At 46.3% G+C, this 21,528-nt stretch overlaps 1 protein-coding gene across 2 annotated transcripts in view; it reads right to left on the bottom strand.

Annotated features, from left to right (window-relative positions):
* The window catches only part of LOC131475421 (retinoic acid-induced protein 1), a 51,795-nt gene that overhangs the window by 11,634 nt on the left and 18,633 nt on the right, over positions 1-21,528 (bottom strand). The gene's annotated exons all lie outside the window — the stretch shown is intronic.

Below are 21,528 nucleotides of genomic sequence, written 5' to 3' on the forward strand. Positions count from 1 at the left end.
AGTCACCTGGAGACAGCCTGTGCCTGTGTGTTTATGTGTGTGTGCGTGTTGTGTGAGTGTCAGCCAGTTCCAGCACAATATCCCCGCATTCAACCCGCCCCAGGGACAGTGGTGCATCCCACCAGACACACAGTAGCATTATTCATCTCTGAAACACACAGTTTATCTCTCTGTGTGCGTGTGTGTGTGCGTGCGTGTGTGTGTGTGTGTGAGAGAGAGAGACAGAGACAGAGAGAGAGAATAGGTATGTTTATGTTTATGTATGCAGGTTCACAGCTTTTGGCAGGCCCTTACACACACACACACACACATACACACACACACGCACACACGCACCTATAGATTCCCCAGGAGACTCTCTGTCCTCCCTCCTACCTCCCCATCTTCCCTGCCTGCAGCCTACTTGCGTTTCACCTACGATGATGTTGTGCGCACTGTGTGTCCGTGTGTGTGTGTGTGTGTGTGTGTGTGTGTGAGGACACTTGTTTACACAATGACCTAAATAAGATGCTTATAGGAGACAAGGAGAGGGATTCTGCCGAGCACAGCAGAGAGGATGGACTGAGGCGCACAGGATCCACTTTTGTGATGCTGTGTGTGTGCGTGTGTGTAGCTGTTTACGTTTGTGGGCGTTTTTTTGTCAAATCCAGCCGTTCCTCACAATAGCCTCTTCTAAAGGATAATTAATTGGATTTTTCACTGTTTGTGTGTCTCCCACCAGAAACAAAGCAAAACAAACCAAAGAAAAGCCCCTCCCCAATCAATTTACTTCACTCCTCCTTCTGTCTTTTCCCCTTGTATTCAAACACCCTTGCATGTGTGCACGGGTGGGGTCTACATTCCTATCACGTCTCCTCTCCACCGCCACACCACACCTCCTCCTCCCACTTCTATCTTCCACAGAGATTGTGTGGTTGGCCGACTGCTGTGTTTGTAGATGCACCACGTCACATTGAGCTGGGCCCTTCCTGACAAAGGGTCAGAGAAGAGGGAGGACGAAGGATACATGCTGAGATTGCCAAATTCTCTCTGGTGATGTGTCTGTCTGTTTGATAGGTAATGTTTGCATTGATTGTTGTTGCTGCTTGAGCACAGGGTAAGAAAGATTAAGGAGGAACAAACATGCATACATACACACAACGGGTCAGTCAAGGCAGCAAGGTAGAGGTTGAGGGTGGGGGCTGGAAGCTGGGGTAAAGAGTGCTGGAGTGATAAGGGTGAAGATGAGGAGGAGAAGGAAAAGGCTATGCAGAAAACAGAGGTGGATATCTGATTTACTGGCTTTCAAATCTGGGCTCCGGAGAAATATAAGCTGTAGCCACCACTGTGCACATATACAGCCAAGTTGACACACACACACACACACACACACACACACACACACACTGGTTAAGTATGCACAAGCTTACAAGACAGACTCGTCCATAATTAGCAAAATTGTTCACCTCCTCAAATGAACAGGAGCTGCTAGACATGTGATTGATTACCCAAGACTCTGCCCACTTCAAATCTCATCAGAGCAGCCGCCCTCATTACCAGCATTGTTGTAGGTTTGTACACCTTAAAGTGACATCAGGGTTTGAATGTTTGTGTATTTATTTGAGCATGAGCTATTTTAAACATGTACCCACAAGGATATTTTCTGTTCCCAAGCACAAGTATAAATCTGCAAGGTAAAAGAAAAATACTGTCAGGAAAGAAGGACAGGAGGAGAAGAGAGTGAGGGAGGGAGGGAAGGGGGACAGAGGAGAGGAGGGCGAATCTGATTGTTCCGCTGGATGGTTTATAATGCACTGAGCTGCGGCTGGTTATAGTCCCCCCGTTCATTCTTTTTTTATCCTCTCTCCCTCTCTTTCATCACATCATCTTCAGAGGCAGCTCAAGATGGGATTTATCATCTCTCTCTTCCTCTGCCTCCAAACACACACGCACACGCACACACACAAAGAGGGAGCGAAAAAGAGAGAGACAGCTCTCTCATTCCATCAACTCTGGCTCTGAAGCACTTTGACACAAACAAACACACACACATGCAAATGATGCACACACAAACCCAACACATACATCACCAGGCGTAAACATAAATGGAGGCACATGGGTGGAGGGATGGAACGTCTCTGTGTGTTTACTTCACTAGTCATCCTGGTTAATTATGAATGCAGACAGAGGCAGCAGTGTGCTGGGGAGGTGGAGAGGCCTGGGAGGAACACACACACACACACACACACACACACACACACACACACACGCACACTAACACTAACGTCCACACTCACCTATCACACATAATTCACAAACAGTCACACACTTCATCACCACCACCACCACCGCCACTGGAATCTTCACAACACGACCCAGCACCGCAAACTCCAGAGCTCAGCTCACATGCTCCTCGACAACCCGACAAAGCGCTCAAAAATAACACAAACTTGCCACACATGCGCACACGCGCACACATGCACGCGTCTAACACGTCTCTCCTTTAACACCCTGCTTAACACAGCACGCTCTCAAATAACACAGCAACCATCTAGCCCTGCTGCTGGTCCCGCTCAGCACACCGCCATCCTTTTTCTAATTACACACACTTCAACATGGCACGGAGAATATTCAAATTGCCTCTCTGCATCTGTTCCTCTCAACGGACACTGTGCCCTTTAACTTACAACCACAGGTTCGAGAGGAGACTGGACAAACCGACAGACAGACAGATGTGCCACCTCCGTGCGTACTCCCCACCCGCCACTCCCACAATCTCTGGCCAGGCTGTGTGGGTTTTACGTTCCTAAACCCAAGGGAAAGGCTTAGGAGACAGAGGAAGCCAATATCCGCTCTGACATTTGTCAGTGTCCCATTGTCATGACACGCAGCTGGAGGTCACGAGGGGTCACTGCCAACCAGTCACATAGATAATGGGACGAGACATAGAGGAGGCAGGGACCTGCGACTGACACTCACAGATGGATGGATGGATGGCACTTTGAGGCTACTGGTCAGGTGGCAGATAAACTGAATGCGAACACTTGCAGTTATGGAAGAAGTGTGCAGAGCCTCTTTTACACTTAAATGTGTGGCTATACCCGGGTGAAGCCTCTAAAGGCAGGAATGAGCTCAGTATTATCTAACAGTGAGGAAACGGAGCTTTGCCCACGTCGATCAGAGAGATCACTTTGGCTCTGTGAAGGAGGCCAGTGCATTTTGTGTGTGTGTGTGTGTGTAAGGTGATGTCTTGTCTCTGGGGTTTGGGATGACTCATCGGTATTCACAGACATGGTTGCTTTTTTCCTCTCGGGTGAAGATGACACTCCAGACACAAATGTCTGCGTGCGCACACAAATTCCCCCCCCCCCCCCAAAAAAAAACAACAACAACCAGACACTCAAATCAGACATTACCTAAAGCCGGAAAATGGAAGAGGAGGAGAGGGAAAACACAGGCAGACAGACAGACGGACAGACAGGTGGAGAAAACAGACAGGTAGTCAGGCACACAGACTGCTGCAGCTTCAGCATGAAAGTATAAATAGAGGTCAGAGAGGAAGACGGTAAGGCAGATGTCTGTGTCTGTCTGTGAGCAACAACATCAGCCTTTACTGTTCTCTGCTTTGTGGTCTAGAATTCCTTTTTGGCTCTGAGAGCAGGACACACAGTGGGGATGTTATCACCCCCCCCACACTGTGCAACGACAACCTCTGTTTCTGGGGTGGAAAAAAAAAAAAGGAAGAGAGAAATTCAATTAATTAGGGAACGCTAGACTGGGTGGTGTGTGAACGCGTATCTCCGTCTTTCTGTCGCCCTCCTGACAGGCTGGTGATGACCAGTGACCTTTCAGAGAGGAAACAACTTCACACTGAGACGTGTTATGCCATAAAAACAACAAACAATGAAAAAAAAGAGAGTAGGGTCCACACAGTTGCCATGGCAACGGCAGAACCACTCAGTCGAGTGAAAAGACCTTGAGTATGCACGTGGCTTAGGGGAGACGGGGTGTGTTTTCGGCGAGAGGAGACACACATCAAGCACATAAGGTCTGCATATGTAAACAAACAGATTATAAGAATCGCAAAGTGGTTATTTATGTCGAGCGACACATTTAAAATTAGACAAAAACAAATTGTTTAAAAAAACGGAGCCAGGATTAAACGCATGCAGAGAGAAATCGATTTAGTTTAATATGAAAACTCAATAAACTGATTGTTGCTGTTGACATTTTACAGATAATCTGAGTTGCTTTGGTTTCTTCAGTTTCACCCTTGCAGCCGCAGCTGTCGCGTGGTGTTGGGTCCTGTGACACAGGCACTTCATTTGTGTGAAAACATAAGTCTGCTCAGCGTGCTATTGTTTTGTTTGGGAAAAAAAAACTATGTGCAAATAATTCTTTTTTTCTTTTCTTTTCTTTTCTTTTCTCACTGCTTTTTTGAGAAGCGCACATTGATCAGTATGTGACACACAGAAAGGTTCAACACGGATGTGTGTGTGTGTGTGTGTGTGTGTGTGTGTGTGTGTTCAGTGCCTCCCACGTCAGGCTCACACCGACAGCTTCAACTTCACATTTTGTGCTTTGAGTCTGTTCCATCTACGTGAATCACTTTACGTTGTGTTTAACATTACTTACATTACTCTGAATCACTGGGCTGAGGATGTGGGTCGTTGTGGGGGAAATCACATGCAACAAGCTTCTTTGAATATATTTTCCTCTCTTTTCCAGCCCTCACCCCCCCCTTGATCGCTGTTTCCTGTCTTTCTTCACTGACTCTGTCTTTCAGTGTGGTCACCTCTAGAAGACAGCTGCTGAGTGTTGCCCTTTGAAGGTCTAAACCTGGCTTTGTTGACATGGTAACAGAGCAACAAGACGGGTGGGGATGGAGAGGGAGAGAAGGACAAGTGAGAGAAAATTGACACACACACACACACGCATGTAATCAAGCACAAGCATTGTGCTCCTCTCTGGCAAAGGTTATCCTGGATACCTGAGCACATGACAAGAATGAAAGAAAAATGTAAAATGACTGCTCAATATCTTCTATTTCTTCCCATGCTTATGTGCCATTGTGTCAGTGTTTAAGTGCGACCACTACCATGAATCAGTTTCTGCAAGTCTTTGCTATTTGTTTGCTTGTATGTGCAAGCGCTGGACGTATTTGTATGTGAGGGACGAGAGAGAGAGAGCATCCGTGATCAAGCTTGACTGACTGCAATGTCCCTGAAGTGTGTGAACCTTGTTTTGGCATAAACAAGAGACCAAAATCGATCTGGTCCTCACGGGCAGAGGAGGAACTGTTTAACTTTAGGACTTTAGGTTAAGGTTAGGGCTAGGCATTAACTAGTTATGGTTAGGTTTAGGGATAACCACACACCGTTTAGGCACACACACACACACACACAAATACATACACAAGGGAGACGAGGTCCTATAAAGTGGGCGCAGAGCTACTTGGTATTCCACCAGAATACTCCAGCAAGTTAGAGCGTGGAGCACAAGAAAGAGATGATGCAGGGGGGGGAAAGATGGGACGACAGAGGAAGACGGGAGCAAAGCAGTGAGAGGCAAACGTCTCTGATATGTTCTCTTTTACACTGTGGGCTGGAAACAGATTTGACAGCTTATTTTTGAAGGCAGATGCGGAGGGGTACAGCGCCCGCCGTCAAAGGTGTAGTGATCTGAGATTGGAAAACAGCTGTGAAATGGCTTAGATCTCGCACTGACCCATTTTGATTTGGTCCAGCGTCGCACCTCTTCTCCCCCCTCACATGCACACACAAGCCTTTTCCAGGTAATGGGGTAGAGCACTCTGCTGAAGCAGGGGGAGCAGTGTTTGAGCAGTGACATCCCTGCTGGGGCACATAGTGTGCTCCACCCCCATTTATTCGATCCCTACACTCATTTACTCATACACACATGTACTCACAAAGACACACACACACACACTGATTTGCACCTGCTCCCTTTTCGTGGCACTTTGGTTGGACTAATTGATGATGCTGTATCACTCCTGTTGTTTCTCTCCCACACACACACACACACACACACCACCTCTTCCTCTCTGTTCTCCTTCTCTCTGTGTCCTCTAAGTTGTACTGTCCTCTATCTTTCATACCCCTTCCTTCTCATGCCCTGTAGCCACTGTGCAGCTGCTGGCAGTGCCGTGTGTGTGTGTGTGTGTGTGTGTGTGTATGTGTGACCTTGTCTTAGGTTAGATCAGGGCAGGCAGCTCTTTGGTCTGGCACATTGAACCAATAGCCTAAAGGAGAGATTAGCAGTGGTGATGAGCAACCTCAGATGTTGTCCTCTGCTGCGTGTGTGTGTCTATAAATAAACGTGAGTTTGTGCGCAGTCTACTCTTGTTTTTCTTGTAAAAAAGAAAAAAAAGAAAAAAAAAGAATAGTAAATTCAGAGAATCCTCTTATTTTTAAGCAGTAAAATGACTGCATTTCAGAATGCTTGTATGCACGCACCTTTTTCCTTCAGTGTCTATAGACCCAATCATTTAAAATTCACAAGTCAGTGTGAATCTCATGTCACGTCTGTGTGGGTAATAGTTGAAAGCATCAGAATTAGGAGAAGAAGGACTTGAACAAGAAGCGGTACAGTTGTTTGACACAGATGAAGGCCAAGGGTTTTTAAATGACCTTAATTTTCCGCTGTTTGTTTCAACCCTGCAGCCAAAACACGTTAAATAACTTAATTATTCGTTATTTTTATTGCACCTCAGTGCACCTCTCCTTTTCACCTCAGGCAGTATGGTCTCCACTTTGCTCTCGGTGAGAAATTAAATCCCCACTCAGTGCCATGAGGGGTTGCCTGTGTATACGCACCTGTGTGGGTCCTGTTTTACAGAACAGGGGTAATTCCTGTATCCTTTTCTTTTAATGATGTATGTAGCTGTGCCTCCTAACATGTACTCAGGAGGTGTCCTTGATGGCCTGCTCTCTTTTCCCCCCGTCTCCTCTCTTCTCCTTCACAGCACTACTCTCCACTGTTACCTGAGAGCCAGACTGGGGAATACTTTACTCCATCTGCAGAACCAGACAGACTGACAGTCACTGATACACCGATGGCAGATAAGTGAAACGAGAGGAGGGCAGCAAAGAGAGAGTGAGTGAGGAGAAGAGGACATTTGACCCAACAAGTCTTAAAAGGAGGGCAAGAAAGAAGGGAGATGAGAGGAGACGGTGTGAGACATGAGAGAGGAACCGGAGGGCAGCTACAGAAGAGAGGGAAGACCAAGTGAGGGGAGACGGCGGAGAAATGGAAGACCAACAGGGGGATAGGTGAGAGAAAGTGGAGTGATGGGAAGAGAGAAAGTGAAATTAGATATGAGAGAGGGAGAGGGTAAAGAGCAAAAGACAGAAGGGGAGAGTGGAGGTAAGTGGCGAAATGTGAAAAAGGTTGTAGAGTAGAGGAGAGGCCACGGAGAGCAAAAAAGAGGGGGTGATTCTGTGAGATCAAGGGAGGTGAGGGAAAAAAAAGAGGTATGTAGATGGAGGAGGGGAGATGAGGAGAGACGTGAGATCGAGGGCATAGAGAGGGAGAGGAAGAGTGGGAGGGAGAAGTATTGAAGCCACAAGATCAAGGCAGATGGTGGAGGTGGGGTGGGGAGCTTTGGTACAGTGAGGAAAATGGAAAGATGCAGGGAGGAGAGGAGAAACGGAGATCGTTATCACGGGGCCTTGCTGCCTATTGATTTGCGTTAGTGTCTCAAGCCAGTGAAGTAACAGCGGTGGCGGGATGCAGGCTCCCTCGTCATTAGGAAACACAACTCTCAAGATGCCAGTGTGTGCGGTTTGCATGCCTGCGTCTGAGTTAGCGCGGCGACCATATGGCACGTTTGATGTCCACACGATTAAGACCAAGAATAGTGAAAAACAAAGTACAGAGACAGATGACAAAGTTACCACACTTTGTTGGGAGATAAAAACAGACTGGCGGAAGGGAGAAACAGATTGAGGGAAGGAGCAGCAGACGTTCCGAGCTGAATAATGAAAGCAGAGTGGGGGGAAAAAAGGGAAAAGAAATGATCACGCCATGATGTGATCAGGAGACACCCCCTTGTTTCAGGTGACAGAGCCATCGGTCATTTGTCAGAGGTTGATGAAGGAAGACAAAGTTACCTCCGTGTCTTTCACTTTCCTTTGCTTCGCTCACTTTTCTGCATGCGGTGCAGTGTGACAGTGGAGCTAATGTATGTGTGTGTGTGTCTCACCAGGGACCAGGGAAGTGTGAATATGGCTGTGGAACTCTGCCAACTGTGCTGGAGAGCTGGTGGGGAAGCAGGAGGAAGGAGGAGGCAGGAGGAGAAAAAGAGAAATACAGAGGTAAATGGAGAGGCAGAGGAGGAGATGAAGAGGGGAAGGAGAAGACTTCAGCCTTTTGTTCTTTGTTGATGAAAGGAGGAATTGAATCCTCTACTCCCACTCTCACTTTCTCTCTTGGTGATGAGCCTTGATGTGTTGGGGTGAGCGAGTTAGCGAGCAGGAGACACACACACACGCACACGCACACACGCACACACACACACACACTCTGTGCTGCCTTATTCCGCTCAAACCCAAATGACTCCTCGCTCACTAATTAAACTTTAATCTCCGATAGCGTGCAAATTACCTGCCATGCAACTGAGCGCTAAACTACATGGAGGGAAGGAGAGATGGACACATGAAGGAAAGGAGGGACGGAGTGAAGGTCAGACTGTACCTGCAGGCGAATAAAAAAAATCACTCCGTCCCATGTGTTCTGTCTCCTTTACCCTCTGTCATTAGTTTGTTTGTGTGTTTTGATATGACCAAAAGTCTTTACACCTCTATCTGTGCTGTTTATGTAAGTGTGGGTCTGTAAGTGGAGCAGTCAGCTCAGTGAAGCCTCACTCTCTGAGCCAGTCAACGTTCCCACTTTCACCTGGATGTTATCTCGCTCTCACACACACACACACACACACACACACAAAGTTGACGCTCGCCAAGTCCTTGCATCCTTCTCTGCCTGGCCTCATTCCCATCTCTCTCTCTCTCTCTCTCTCTCTTACAGACAGCCTCTGCAAGGACACACACACACACACGCACATGCCGCCATTTTGTGCCGCACAGCAGAGGGCATCACAGCAGTGTGTGTGTGTGCGTGTCACATAGTTAATCACAAAGAACTGACGATAATTACCACCATTTCCCTACCTGCCAGTTTCAGAGTCTGACACACAGGTTGTTGGTGGCGTGCAGGACGGCGTGTGTGTGTGTGTGTGTGTGTGTGTGTGTGTGTGCGTGCGTGCATGTGTTGCACACACACTGTCACTGCACAAAGTAGAATGAGATCTCAGTGAAATGTAATCTCCATAGATGCAATTTTGTCTTTTGCCATGTTGTGTTTTAGAGGAATCTTGTGAGAGGACACATTTTGCATCAAAGTGAAAAAAAAAAGAAGAAGAAAGATTTAGAGGTCAAAATTCCCTCAATTAGATGTAAAATGAATGATATTCAAAACCTTGCAAGAAAGAGAACTCTAAGTGAGACGGCTCATTTGATTTCATTTCAGATAATGTGCCAGAACCTGTTGCATTCAGTGCATGTATTTCAAATTCAAACATCATTAATGCCCCTTTTACATTAAAGAACTCAGTATGATTGCTGGATGTCAGGACAACGATCTAGAAAAATAACCTTAGACTTAAAGATAACCCTATTTTCCAATTTTCCTTTCATATACCAAAAAAAAAACATAGATGTGAATGAAATATCGCTGTGACATTAGGATGTCACCGAAAACATCATGTAACAAAACATAGGGTCTGAAATAAAAGGTGCATTTCCACTGGCTGTAATGGACAGGATTATAGGGTTTTAAGGCTGACCTCTATTTAATCTGCACACAGGTGGTGTGAAGTGAAGGATATCAACCAAATTAGCCATCATGGAGGTCCCATTTTGTAGATTAATGGCCGCCTCTGCTCCAATAACCCAGGATGAAATTATTGAGTAAATACTGCAGTGCTAATGCAGGACCGGGGAACTGAGCATATGCTATTTGGTGGGCTCTTTTATCTCAACTACCCTACGATACCAGAGAGTGCACATATTTTTAGTCAGCCCGGCGCGAATGGGAATTAAAGCCTGTAAAATCGGAGGGTGTTAGTGCCACACTCTGTCATCTGTGCCGCACAATAACAGCCTAAAACAAAAAAAGATGGAATAACTCCATCCAGCGCTGTCAGGTCGGGTTGAACGATTTGGGTAAAAAAAACCCAAATTGTCTGAATTTTTCATTTATATTGCAAATGCAGTTTGAGTTTCAATATGTACTTTATTACAAGATGTATAAAGTGAATTATTGTTTATCATTACCTCAGAAAGAGCTTGTTATTTTTTTTTTATCAGGAGCTGGGCCGGCTGCAGTGAGGATGCCATTTTGGACCACCAACTGAAGGCTTCACCAACACTTCCCCAACCAATATGCCGCTGCAACATGAACACCGTACTTATACAATGTTCAGCCCCACTGTCACGGTCAAGAGAACTTCAACAACAGTGCACCGTACCCACAGTTGGAGGCGTGGCTGCCAGTAGGAACCAGTGGGGGGATAATGAGGGATATGCCCGTCATGCAAGGTTGGTGATGTGTGTTTTAGTGCGTACATAGGTGTGTCTATTATGTGTGTGTGTGTGTGTGTGTGTGCGTGTACTGCCTGCCATGTGTGACTAGACTAGAGTCAGGTGTTCTGGGAGGAGCATTGGCACAGCGATGTGCCCATATGCTTGTGACTGGGAGACGGGCACAGCGAGCATGTCTTCAGCACGACTTCATCCCTGCGGAAGGCAGAAGGGGCACTGAGACGAGGAGAGGTCGACTGACTTAGAAGGTGTGAAAGCATGCTGCTAGATGGCAAGAGGGTTTAACTGAGTTATATCCACTGGTCAAACAAAACAAAACAAACAAAACAAAACAAAACAAAACACGGTTCAACCCAGGTTTAACGGGATCATTTCTAGTGAGAACGTGCTTCCTCATCTAATGACTCTGCAGTGGACATGGATTTCTATTGGCTTTGGCCATGAATGACATAAATTTGAATGCAACATGTTCATTTCTTATTCATTTATTTATTTAGTTAGTTATATAGTTAGTTAGTTTTTTGCTAACTTTTAGCTTTTTTACAACTTGGAACAGTGCTCAATATTTCCTAGACCATCTTACTTCATTTTATTAGCATCTTAAATTTACTCACTCGCCATTGATTTTGAACAAGTCACTGTAACAAGTGTTACAGAGCTGTTTTTTGTGTTTCTTCCTCGGACTACATTTCTTCTGGTGCATTTGTGATGTAACATTTCAAGTACGGGTGATACAGGGGTGACAGAGACCACCACAGGGCAGAACAACCACTGGCAACAGGAACAGTGTTAAACAACTCTTTTTGATGGGTTTATAACTCATTTTAGAAGATGTGGTCTTCTTGTTTTCTTTACACACTCCTTATTTATAAAGATGATCCATCCATAGCGATCCTTTTCAAATCTAACTCTTTCTATGACCTTTGCACTGACAACCCTGATTGCCTCTCATTAAATCCTGAAGCTGTAGGAGGATGTTTCTGCATCATAGACCCCTTTACACCTGGCATTAGGTGTTTTCTGTGATCGGATTGCAATCGTTTGCAATCAATATTTAAGTATGTGGATCTGTGTGTGTTCATGTATGAGGACGAAAAAGTTATAAACCATAGCGAGTGAGGACATTTTGGCTGGTCCTCACATTCTGTCACCCCTTAAAAGTGTTTTTTTAAGGGGTTAAGACTTTAGGTTTTCTGGAAAAAAAAGGATAGGGTTATGTAGTTAGTTGTGACCGTTAAGGTAAAGGGGATAGGGCACACTTGTGTGTGCACGCGTGAATGCATGCTCTCACACAGCAACCAGTAAAGCATGAGAAGCAAATGATTCCACTTCCTCTTTTAATTCAAATTTGGGCCTTAAACTAAAACTGTTCCTCAGAAATGAGGTTCTAGTCTCCATGACTCCATCACTACTGGTCATAACAAATCAGTGTTTATGCCAGAAAACGAGGTAACAAATAAAATTCCATGCACACACACACACACACACGTACGGAGGTAGCGAGACACAGGGCAGTGGTGGTCACTGTCATTGAGCCACTGCAAATATCAACCAATTATTCTCATTATCCATGGACTTCATTCTTCATAATATTTAAAGCTTATCTGCACCGCCCAGCACATAGCAACCAACCTACAGCCAATTAGTGAAAATCCATCCAAATCTTTGTTTCCTTGGCAACACACAACTGTCTTCCTAACGTATACCCATTTAGGCACCTATATACACCTAAGGTAAGTCTGTAACCCAAGACGTGTCGCTAATTAATACTTAGAAGTCATTACAATGCTAATTTTAACACCTTGGAACACTGATGACGAACAGACCACTGAACAAATTGGCAGCGGTTTCCTGTGAGTGCAACAGGGTTATATTTCACAGAAAATGTGCTGGACTACTTTACACCAAAACAACTGAGAGCTGCTCCTCTTGAAGTAAATAAAGTGGCGCTGAGGCTTTCCAGAGTTTTTTCCTCACAATAGCAGATGGAAGAGCGAGAGAAAAAAAAGTCCCTTCCAAGATGTTTATCCTTTTCAGTAAAAACGAAAGAGAAAACAAATGCATATTGAGGAAAAGGGAGTAGGGACCAGTAGCCACGTCATTCTTTGTAACAGGAAGGGGTTCAGAGGTCCAGACGGGTTTATGGGATAATGGACACGAGGCTACTGATCTTAGCATTTGTCTAAAATATGGGTTTGGTGATATAAATAAGTGTATTATAAATGCATTAATGAATGTGTGTTACATTCAAGCTGCTGCCAAATGTGTTCACACTCGGGTTTAACAGAAAAGCCGATGTGTTGACGTGTTGACGCCACTGGCACAAGCCGTGTGTGTTTTTTTCCTCTGTGTGTGTGTGCGTGCTTGTGTACACAATGCAATCTCTCTGAATTAATTGAGAGTTGGGTACAAGGTGGTGGGGTTAGAGGTTCAAAAGTGTGGCAGCGGGCGAGTCCGGTGGCGGTATGTACCCGAGGGTGGAGGCAACGCCATCGAGTGGGTACGATGGGGACACTGAGCTTTACCGGGGGGTTTTGGAACCAGTGGATCGGGGGGGAGGCACACCTCCGGGTGCGGACGTAGCCCAGACTAGAGCACTTCAAAGTATTAGCGTATGTTTTGTTTAAATGTCACTGAGAAGGCTCAACTCATCGCAACTTCTCAGTAGTGCGTTGTTTTCGTCTCGTGTCGCCTGATGACATTCCTGTCCAAGTAATGTTGCACTGACCGAGGCAACGCAGAAGCACAAGGGCAACTGTTAATGTTTGGAGTGTGACGTAAACATCAAGAATCGCCCATAAGACGTCTTAGAACTGGGTTCTACCGCTAAACACATGGATATTCAGCGGTTTGCTGTGATGAATGCTTCTTGCAACGGAGTAGTGGAGGGGCACGGGTGGGGGTGGCGTGGGATCACCTAGGCATGTGTCATGTACTGTAGAGGCAAGAGCAATGTTTTGGTAATTACTCAGAATTCCTCAGGGGGCAGACAGAAGTTCCGCACTGGTGCTTTAAAGCCTCAAAATGCTTCATAAAGCCATTTCTAGCCCGTGTCTCGCAGCCAAATGCCAGAAATCTCAATGACTGATTGTAACCTGGAGGGAACAAACTGCCCAAATCCCTCCCTGTTTCTGAACCTTTCTATTTGCCCTTTTTCCGACGCCCCCACCCACTTTGTCCTTCCTTTCTGTCAGCCACTTTCTTCTCCCACTCCGTTTGCCTGTCCCTACCTGTCTCATTTGCATAGGATGCCTTATTTGCATACATATGAGCTAAAGAGAAAGGGGATTTGTGTGTGCGAGACGAAAAAAAAAACCCCTCACATGCAGGCAGGCGGCGACTGCTGAAAAGAAATGAAAAAGAGCTCTTTCAGGAGGAAAGTGCGACCACAGACTTCCCTTCTCTTGCACGCACTTTTTTTTTTGCGCCCCCTCTCAATTCTGTAGTTGCCCTTTAAGGTCACACCTTTGAAAGCTCCTGCAGAGGCCCAATTAATGTGAACTCAGCCAAAGAGACGGACAGAGTAAAGAAGGTAAAAGTGAACAGATAACAGAGGAAACAGTACATGCAACATGGACCGAAAATGAGGGAAAGAATGAGGGGAAAAAACAGAGACGGAGAGAAAGCAGATGAATGAATTCAGCAAAGGCTGTTGTTCAAATCGCCCATCTACTGTATCCCCAGCAGCAGCTTTGCTTGGTGCGACTGTGGTGCTGTTGTTTCTGTTGTGGTGATGGATGGTTGCTCCCCCCCCCCCCCGTCCCTTTCCTACGCCCACCAACCCCCCCCCCCCACCACTGGGTCTAGATTTTTATCCTCTGAGAAGGGTGGCACGCAGCAAACCTCTCCGTCAACGCAACACATTGAATATGGACAAAGATGCTGGAGACATGACACGTTTACTGCGAGTGTCCATCCCCCACTTGTCTCCACATCAGGCCCGAAGAGATGCATGGCATACAACCTGTCCCTCGTATCACACAAATGTACCCCCAACCCACACACACACACACACAAACAAACAAACAGGCATATGAACTTGCTAATTGCATATGTCTCATAACCTGGTGCAGATGGAAAACAGAGCAGCTCTCTCCCTCTTGCTCGTCTCATGTCTCCCTGTGGACAGAGTCCAGGCGTGAGGTTGCAAGAGATTGGAGGAGAGTAGTTTGTGTGCTGTGTGTCTGCTTGTTTGTGGGTGTGTGTTTGTGTGTGTTTGTGTCCTCTACTCTTTGATCTTTCCGTTTCGGACCTGAAATGCTGCAGCGTACCAAGAATAATAACACACACACACACACACACAAACTTGTTTTTATATCTTAGTGAGGACAAATCATTGACATAATGCATTCCTTAGCCTCTTACCATCACGACTAAGTGCCTAACCTTAACCCAATTTTAACCTGGACCCTAAAATCCAGCTCTTAATAGTTGTGGGGCCCAGACAAAATGTCCCCACAAGGTCAAAATGTCCCCAGAAAGACCGTTTTTTTTTACATACACACACACACACACTCTTAATATGAATATGTTTGTGTTTGTGTGCGCACAACACGCCATCACTCATGCATGTGGCGTCTCCAGTGTATCATTCAGGACCGGGTGGAGAGGACAGACAAGAGCGGGTGGTGGGGGAGCGCGGGGTTAGTGGGAGAGAAAGTGATGAAAGATGGCAGGGGGTAAGGAGTGGAGATGAAAGCACGAGGGGTGGGGAGAGGAGGGTGGTGTGAAGGTAAAAGGGCAAAAAGGGATGTGGGAGGCAAAAGGGGAAGGGAGAAACAAAGGGGGAAAGGGTGCGCCAAAATTGGGCTGAGGAAAAGAGGGTACGACGGATAATGCTTACTGCTGATTGGATGGAAAACATGAAGCGAGGGAGAGAGAGAGAGAGAGCAAGAGAGAGAGAGAGAGAAAAAGAGGGAGAGAAAGCCTGTCACCTCCAGTCAGCAGCTATTAGCAGCAGCAGCAGCTCTGAGACACCATCCCTCATCCTGCTCTGGCGGTGCTGGCACAATTAGACACACACACATGCACACACCTTCATGCACATGCTCATCTATTCGTCTTTCTTCTTTGTGTGTGTGTGTGTGTGTGTGTGTGTGTGTGCACGCCGGCGCATGCGTGTGTGTGTGTGTGTCTGAATGAAATTGAGTGTGTGTGCGTGCGTCAGCGTGTCTCTGAGCGCGGTGTTTTTCTCTCTGTCTGCTCTTTGTGAGTGTGTAACAGAGAGAAAGAGTGAACGTCCTTGTGTCTGATCTGCTAGTGTGTGTATATGTGTGTGTGTGTGTGTGTGTGTGTATTTCTGCCACAGAGGCCCTGTGCCCAGGCCTGAGAGTGAGTGATAGAGTCCATGCCAACATGAGCTGCACACCACGGTCTCCACGCCTGCACCCGTGTCCTGCCACTGCCAGCACCACCCTCCTCCACCTCCTCCCTCATCGCCCTCACTCGTCTCTCTGTATCTGTCTGTTGGCCTCTCCTCTCCTCTATTCCTCCCCTTCCATCCTTTTCAGTTTTTATCTCCCTCCTCACGCTCCTTCCCCATCTCCTTTATACTCTGTTTTGGCTAAATTACTCCGTCTTTAACTCTGTCTCCCCAGTGTGCTGTTTTCTTTTACCCCCCCCCTCATTTAATGGTCACTCCGCCCAGTCCTCTTATCCTCTCATCCTTTAAACAGGGGAAGCTCTACCTGCCCTCCTTCTCTAATTTTTCACCTCCCCGTTGTCTCCTGTGGTCCATTAGTCTTGCTGATGCAACATTTCATCACAAAGTCTTATTCTCTATTTGATCTACACACCGTCCCCCCCCCCACCTCAAAATAAATTTTTTTTGTCCCTCTCTCTCTCTCGTAACTTTCTTATTCTCCTTTCACCCAGTCTCATTCTTCCTCTCCTTCTATACATTAATTATTTATTTCCTCACTCCGCCACTAGTGGCAGCTGTTTCCCATTTTTCCGATCCATTCATAGCACCCGCTCTTGCTGCTTCATCTTCCTGATTTCGCTCTCTCTCTCTCTTCTTTTTTTTTTTCGTACCTCGCTCCATCTCTGAGACGTCTCTATTCGGGGCTCTATCCTTCTCATCAGATTGCTCATTATCCAACCCCGCTGCACCACTCTCCCCTTCCCTTCCCTTCTTCCTTCCTCTTCTTGCCTTCCCCCCCTTTCCCATTTCCTCCTCCCATCGTCCCTCCATCACCTGCTTCTCAGCAGTGTTCCGTCTGATTTCCATACAGCCGAGCAGCCTGCGGGGCCTGCCTGCCTCACGCACACTCACGCGCACACACATGCACAAACAAACACTGTGTGCTTTTATTCCGTCGTTTATCTTAGCATGTATTTTATTCTATATTCATTTTTGGTTCTATTCGTCATTGTCTGTGCAGCGCGTTGGTCAACTGGGGTTGTTTCTAAATGTGCTACAGACATAAATGCACTTCATACACAGACACACACGTACATCATTCCTCGACGCAGAAACATATAGGTCAAAGGAGATGAGCATATGAAGAATTGATGTGTTTACACACTTATACACACACACACACACACGCTGATGCAAATACTCACACGTTCATCCAGGGCATAATGAGATTTCGCCCCGGCTGTATTCTTCTCCCCGTCTTCCACGCAATACTTCCACAAATTTGTTTACAATCGTTACTTGTGTATGTAATAAGAACCGTTTTAGTGGCAAATTAGGGATCGCTAAGTCCTTAAAACCATTTGCCGCTTTAATTCTTTTTTCCACTCTTACAGCTTTGGCACTGCTTGTACTTCGGCGTCATTTCATACACACAGAGAGCTATTAATTGAGTGAATGAGGCCTGTTCTTTCCCATCCTCCCCTGCACAGCTAGTGAGACAGAGTTGATGGCTCCGCTGCCGAAGTGAGGAGGCTGATAAAAATTAGAGCTGGCTAGATGGGCTTTGGGCTGCTGACCGCTGCCTTTTCTAGGCCACTTAACCAGGGGAGAGCTCATTAAACTTGGTTGGAGGTGGAGGTTATCTGCCTTGTGAAGATGTATGTGTCTTTTTTGGCTCCAACATCCTCTGTGACTCTGTGCGTATGCTTGCTAACTTTGCCAACAGTTGTGCGCCTGCTATTTTGTGGGAACGCATCTTTGTGCACGTACAGGGCTGAACACAGTGTTTATAAAAGAGACAGACGACACGTCAGGAGGAGAAACTATGCTTATTAAGCCATCGCTGACTATGTGAGTGAGTGAGTGAGCGAGAGACAAATACATGATGCGGAAGCGGAATAGGGAATGAGAGGCAGGAAGAGCGAGATGTATTCAGCGGTGAACTAGGACGGCCCGGGATCAGGTCACTTGCAGGATGGCTGTCTGCCGTCCTGAGGGAGAGGGCTGGCTTGTTATTTTAAGGAGAGTGACTCTCTGGCATTCACCTTGTAAAAAAAAAATAGGCATATAAACACATGCTCGCATACTGTATATATAGAGGCACACACCTACACACGTTGTCTCTGTGCAAATGAAGCTGACAGCACATAGCATACCAGCTAAGACAGTTCCTTAGAGGCCTACTCTACAGTATGTGTGTCTCAGGTAATGGGCATCTCAGTGTGTGTGTGTGTGTGTGTTCACCTCATCATATCAACCTGGAGACAGCACTGCCGCTACGCCCATGAGAGCCTCATATGTAAGTGCACGGGCCTCATACGTGTGCGACGCTTCCTGTGCGTACGTGCAAATACTTCCCCATATGGTAAACATGTAAGCGGGCATCTGTGCTTTCGTGTGTGTGTGTGGGGGAGGTTATGGTGACACGTGTGCACTTGTGACTTAGTGTCTGTGACATTTGACATACTACACTGCCTGCAGTGTTGGCTTCATGGGACCAGGGGCCGCGTTCTGCTAACATAGCAGCACGCCTCGCCTTGCACGCGTCGCATCACATCTCGTCACATCGCGAGTCGTCTCTCCTCACGTCACAATTTTTCCTCTCATGTTCCTGTTTTCATCCAGTCGTCTCATCGTATCCTTGCTTTGAACAGGAAGGTATTTCTTTCTCTTTCATATTTCCTTCTCCCTAACTTTGGCTCTAATGCTTCCATTTCCTCCTGCTTGTTCTGCGATTTTCTCTCTCTCTCTGCTCGGCTTTTTATTTGAGCCTCTGCCTCTTTCTTTCTCTGGCTGCTCAGTTTTCCTCCCATCTCATTTCCTTTCAGCATTTTCTCCACAACATCCTCTCCTCTGTGTCACATCTAATTCTTTCCCTTCTTTTTATGTCCAACTTTTTCCTTTTTCTCCTCTCATTTCCTTTCCGCCTTCTCTGTCTGTCACCCAGTACACTCTCTCCCCCCACCATCCTTTTGTCTCCATTTATCCTCTTTTCTCTCTTCTTTTTTTCTGATTCTCTCCCTCTGTTCTCCTTCAGCCGCCGCTAAGCTCACACCAGACCAGTTAGCTTCAATCAGTCCACTTTGCCTGGCTCAATAATACTGAGCAGGTAAGCCGCGGTTCTATTAAGCAGGTGTGTGTGTGTGTGTGTGCGCATGTATGCGTGTCTTTGTTTACAAAGAAAGCCCATAGAAGGGTCAGATTATGAGCCCTGCTGTGTGGATTCAGACGCACATCTACATGCATGCGCACACACACACACGCACCATGTGTGTTAAACGCACACAAGTACACACAAGCACGCACGCATACACATCTGCTCAGTGAGAGAGCCCATCATGCATGCTCTCTCGGCCAACAGATAAACAAGTGTGCCTGCATCTCCCGGGAAGTTGCTATGGCAACCGTCTCTCCCTTTCTCTCTCTCCCTCTCTCTCTCTCTTCCCTTCATGCTGTCTCTCACTCTCACTGGGCTGTCTGGTTGGTTGACTGTCCTGAGGCAAGACAATACCAAGGCCAATGTCACATTTTTTTCTTTCCTCACCTCCTCCTCCTCCTCCTCCTCCTCCTCTCCGTCACTTGTCAAACAGGAAGAGGAAAAAAAGCTGTTTCGTTTATTGATAAATGTGATGTCACAGGTGGCGCAGCAGCCACGCAGCGCAGCACCGGGGGAAAACACAAAACAGCGACGATGGATTCAGCACGATTTTTTTGCAATCCTCGTCCCACTCCCCCATGAAACCCTCCCACGCTTCCCTCTCCTTCCTCTTTTTGTATATTATGGTCAATTGCCTCCTTCCCTTTTGTAGGACGCGAGAGGAAAAGGGGATTTTATGCATGCTAACTAAGCCTCTAATCCTCATGCCATCCTCGCTCTCACTGATTGGTTTATAAATACATTTCTCTCTTTCTTGCCTTCTATTTTTTGCTTTTCTCCATCTTTTGCCGTGGTTTCTTCTACAGCTTGATTCAAGTCGTACTCTGATTCTGTTTTTTATGTACGTAAAAGTATGAACAACACGATACTGTGAGTACTGCAAGATAATACTATTTTATGATTTAGCATCCAAGCAGTATTTGTTGAATGAGTAATGCATCATATTCTATATATACATGTATATGTAATTAAATGCAATTAAATATAATACAATATAAGAACTTATAGGTATTAAGAATATGCATCTTACTGATCGTGTTCATGCCTTCAATAATTTTCTAGTCACTTGAGGACAGCAGGAAATGTGTAAACAAAACAATGACCTACATATATATAACATTGATAGAACTTGTTATAAGTACACAGATAGCAGCAATAATGTTTATTTACAGTGTGTCTGATCCATCTGAGGAGTTTCGGTCCAGTGTCGCTCTCTGATTAGCTTTGGCTTGGTCGACACAATCTCGTGGGAAAAACACGTGTCGAGTGTTTAAAAGCTCCCCGCTTGTCACCAGATAAAGAATCGAATTTATCAAAAGTAAAATGTGTTGTAAAGCTCCACAAAACTGAAGGGAACTGCAGAGTTGGGAAATAGTGGTTTGATCAGGATAAGAGAGAGAGCCATTTTCTGCAATGCTCTGTCACTGCCTCACTATGTTCACGTTCCCTTTGGATATGGAGCTGCTTCTTTATAATCTGGACTTTTGAAAACGATGACGCAGTTATTTTAGCGTTCTGCTCGGTTGTCATTGGCCACACAAATGTAAAAATGCTGTTTTGAAACAAAAATACTGTAGAATGGGTGTAGCCTGTGTCCCTCGTGTCTTTCTCACCTGCTGTGAACGGTAGCACAAGTCCCTGACAATCATTCTTGCCAGATTATGGGAACTCAAGAGAGACAGAGAGAGAGAGAGCTGTCAGCCACTCTGGCTAACCACCTAAAAGGTTGCCAGACTGAACTGACATTTGAAGGCTATGGGAGCATTAGTTCTGAAATGAAAAGGAGAGATGAGAGAAAGCGGGGGAGAGAGACTGGATATGCAGTGAGTGTGCTGTGGAGTCGGCAGCCCTTATCAATGCATCTGTCTATCCATCCGCACCACACGGCCTCATCTCTCCTATGATCTCCACCCACCCCAGTCTTCCGCCTCCTCGCGCCATCCCTCACCCGCTCTCTCTCTCTCTCTCTCGCTCTCGCTCTCGCTCTTGCCCAGGGAGAAGTGACAGAGATGAAAGGAGGGAGAAGAAATATGGCAAGTCAGGGAGAGCTGAGCGAGCGAGAGAGCGAGGCACAAGAAGGGAAAGAGGAACCGAGCAAAGGGGGATAAGAGCCAAGGACACAGAAAATGAGGGAGAGTCTCACGTGTATAATTTACGTCCTTTTCTCTACTGCAGACAGAAGTGTGAGCTCAGAGAAAGACACTGAGGCAGACAACACGGTGGACAAGTTGGGACATGCCGACAGACAGCCACACATGCAGTCACACAGACAGGCAGACAGACAGAAAAAAGGCTGGACTTGGTACATTGCTTTTGCTCTGACAGCAGCTATTGAGCTTCTTTACACCAAAGACTTGACCCTCTCACAGCGTTGGTACCTTCCATTTTTGTTGTTTTTACTCTTTTTCATT

This window comes from Solea solea, chromosome 16 (assembly GCF_958295425.1).
Source record: "Solea solea chromosome 16, fSolSol10.1, whole genome shotgun sequence".
Classification (NCBI taxonomy): Eukaryota; Metazoa; Chordata; class Actinopteri; order Pleuronectiformes; family Soleidae; genus Solea; species Solea solea.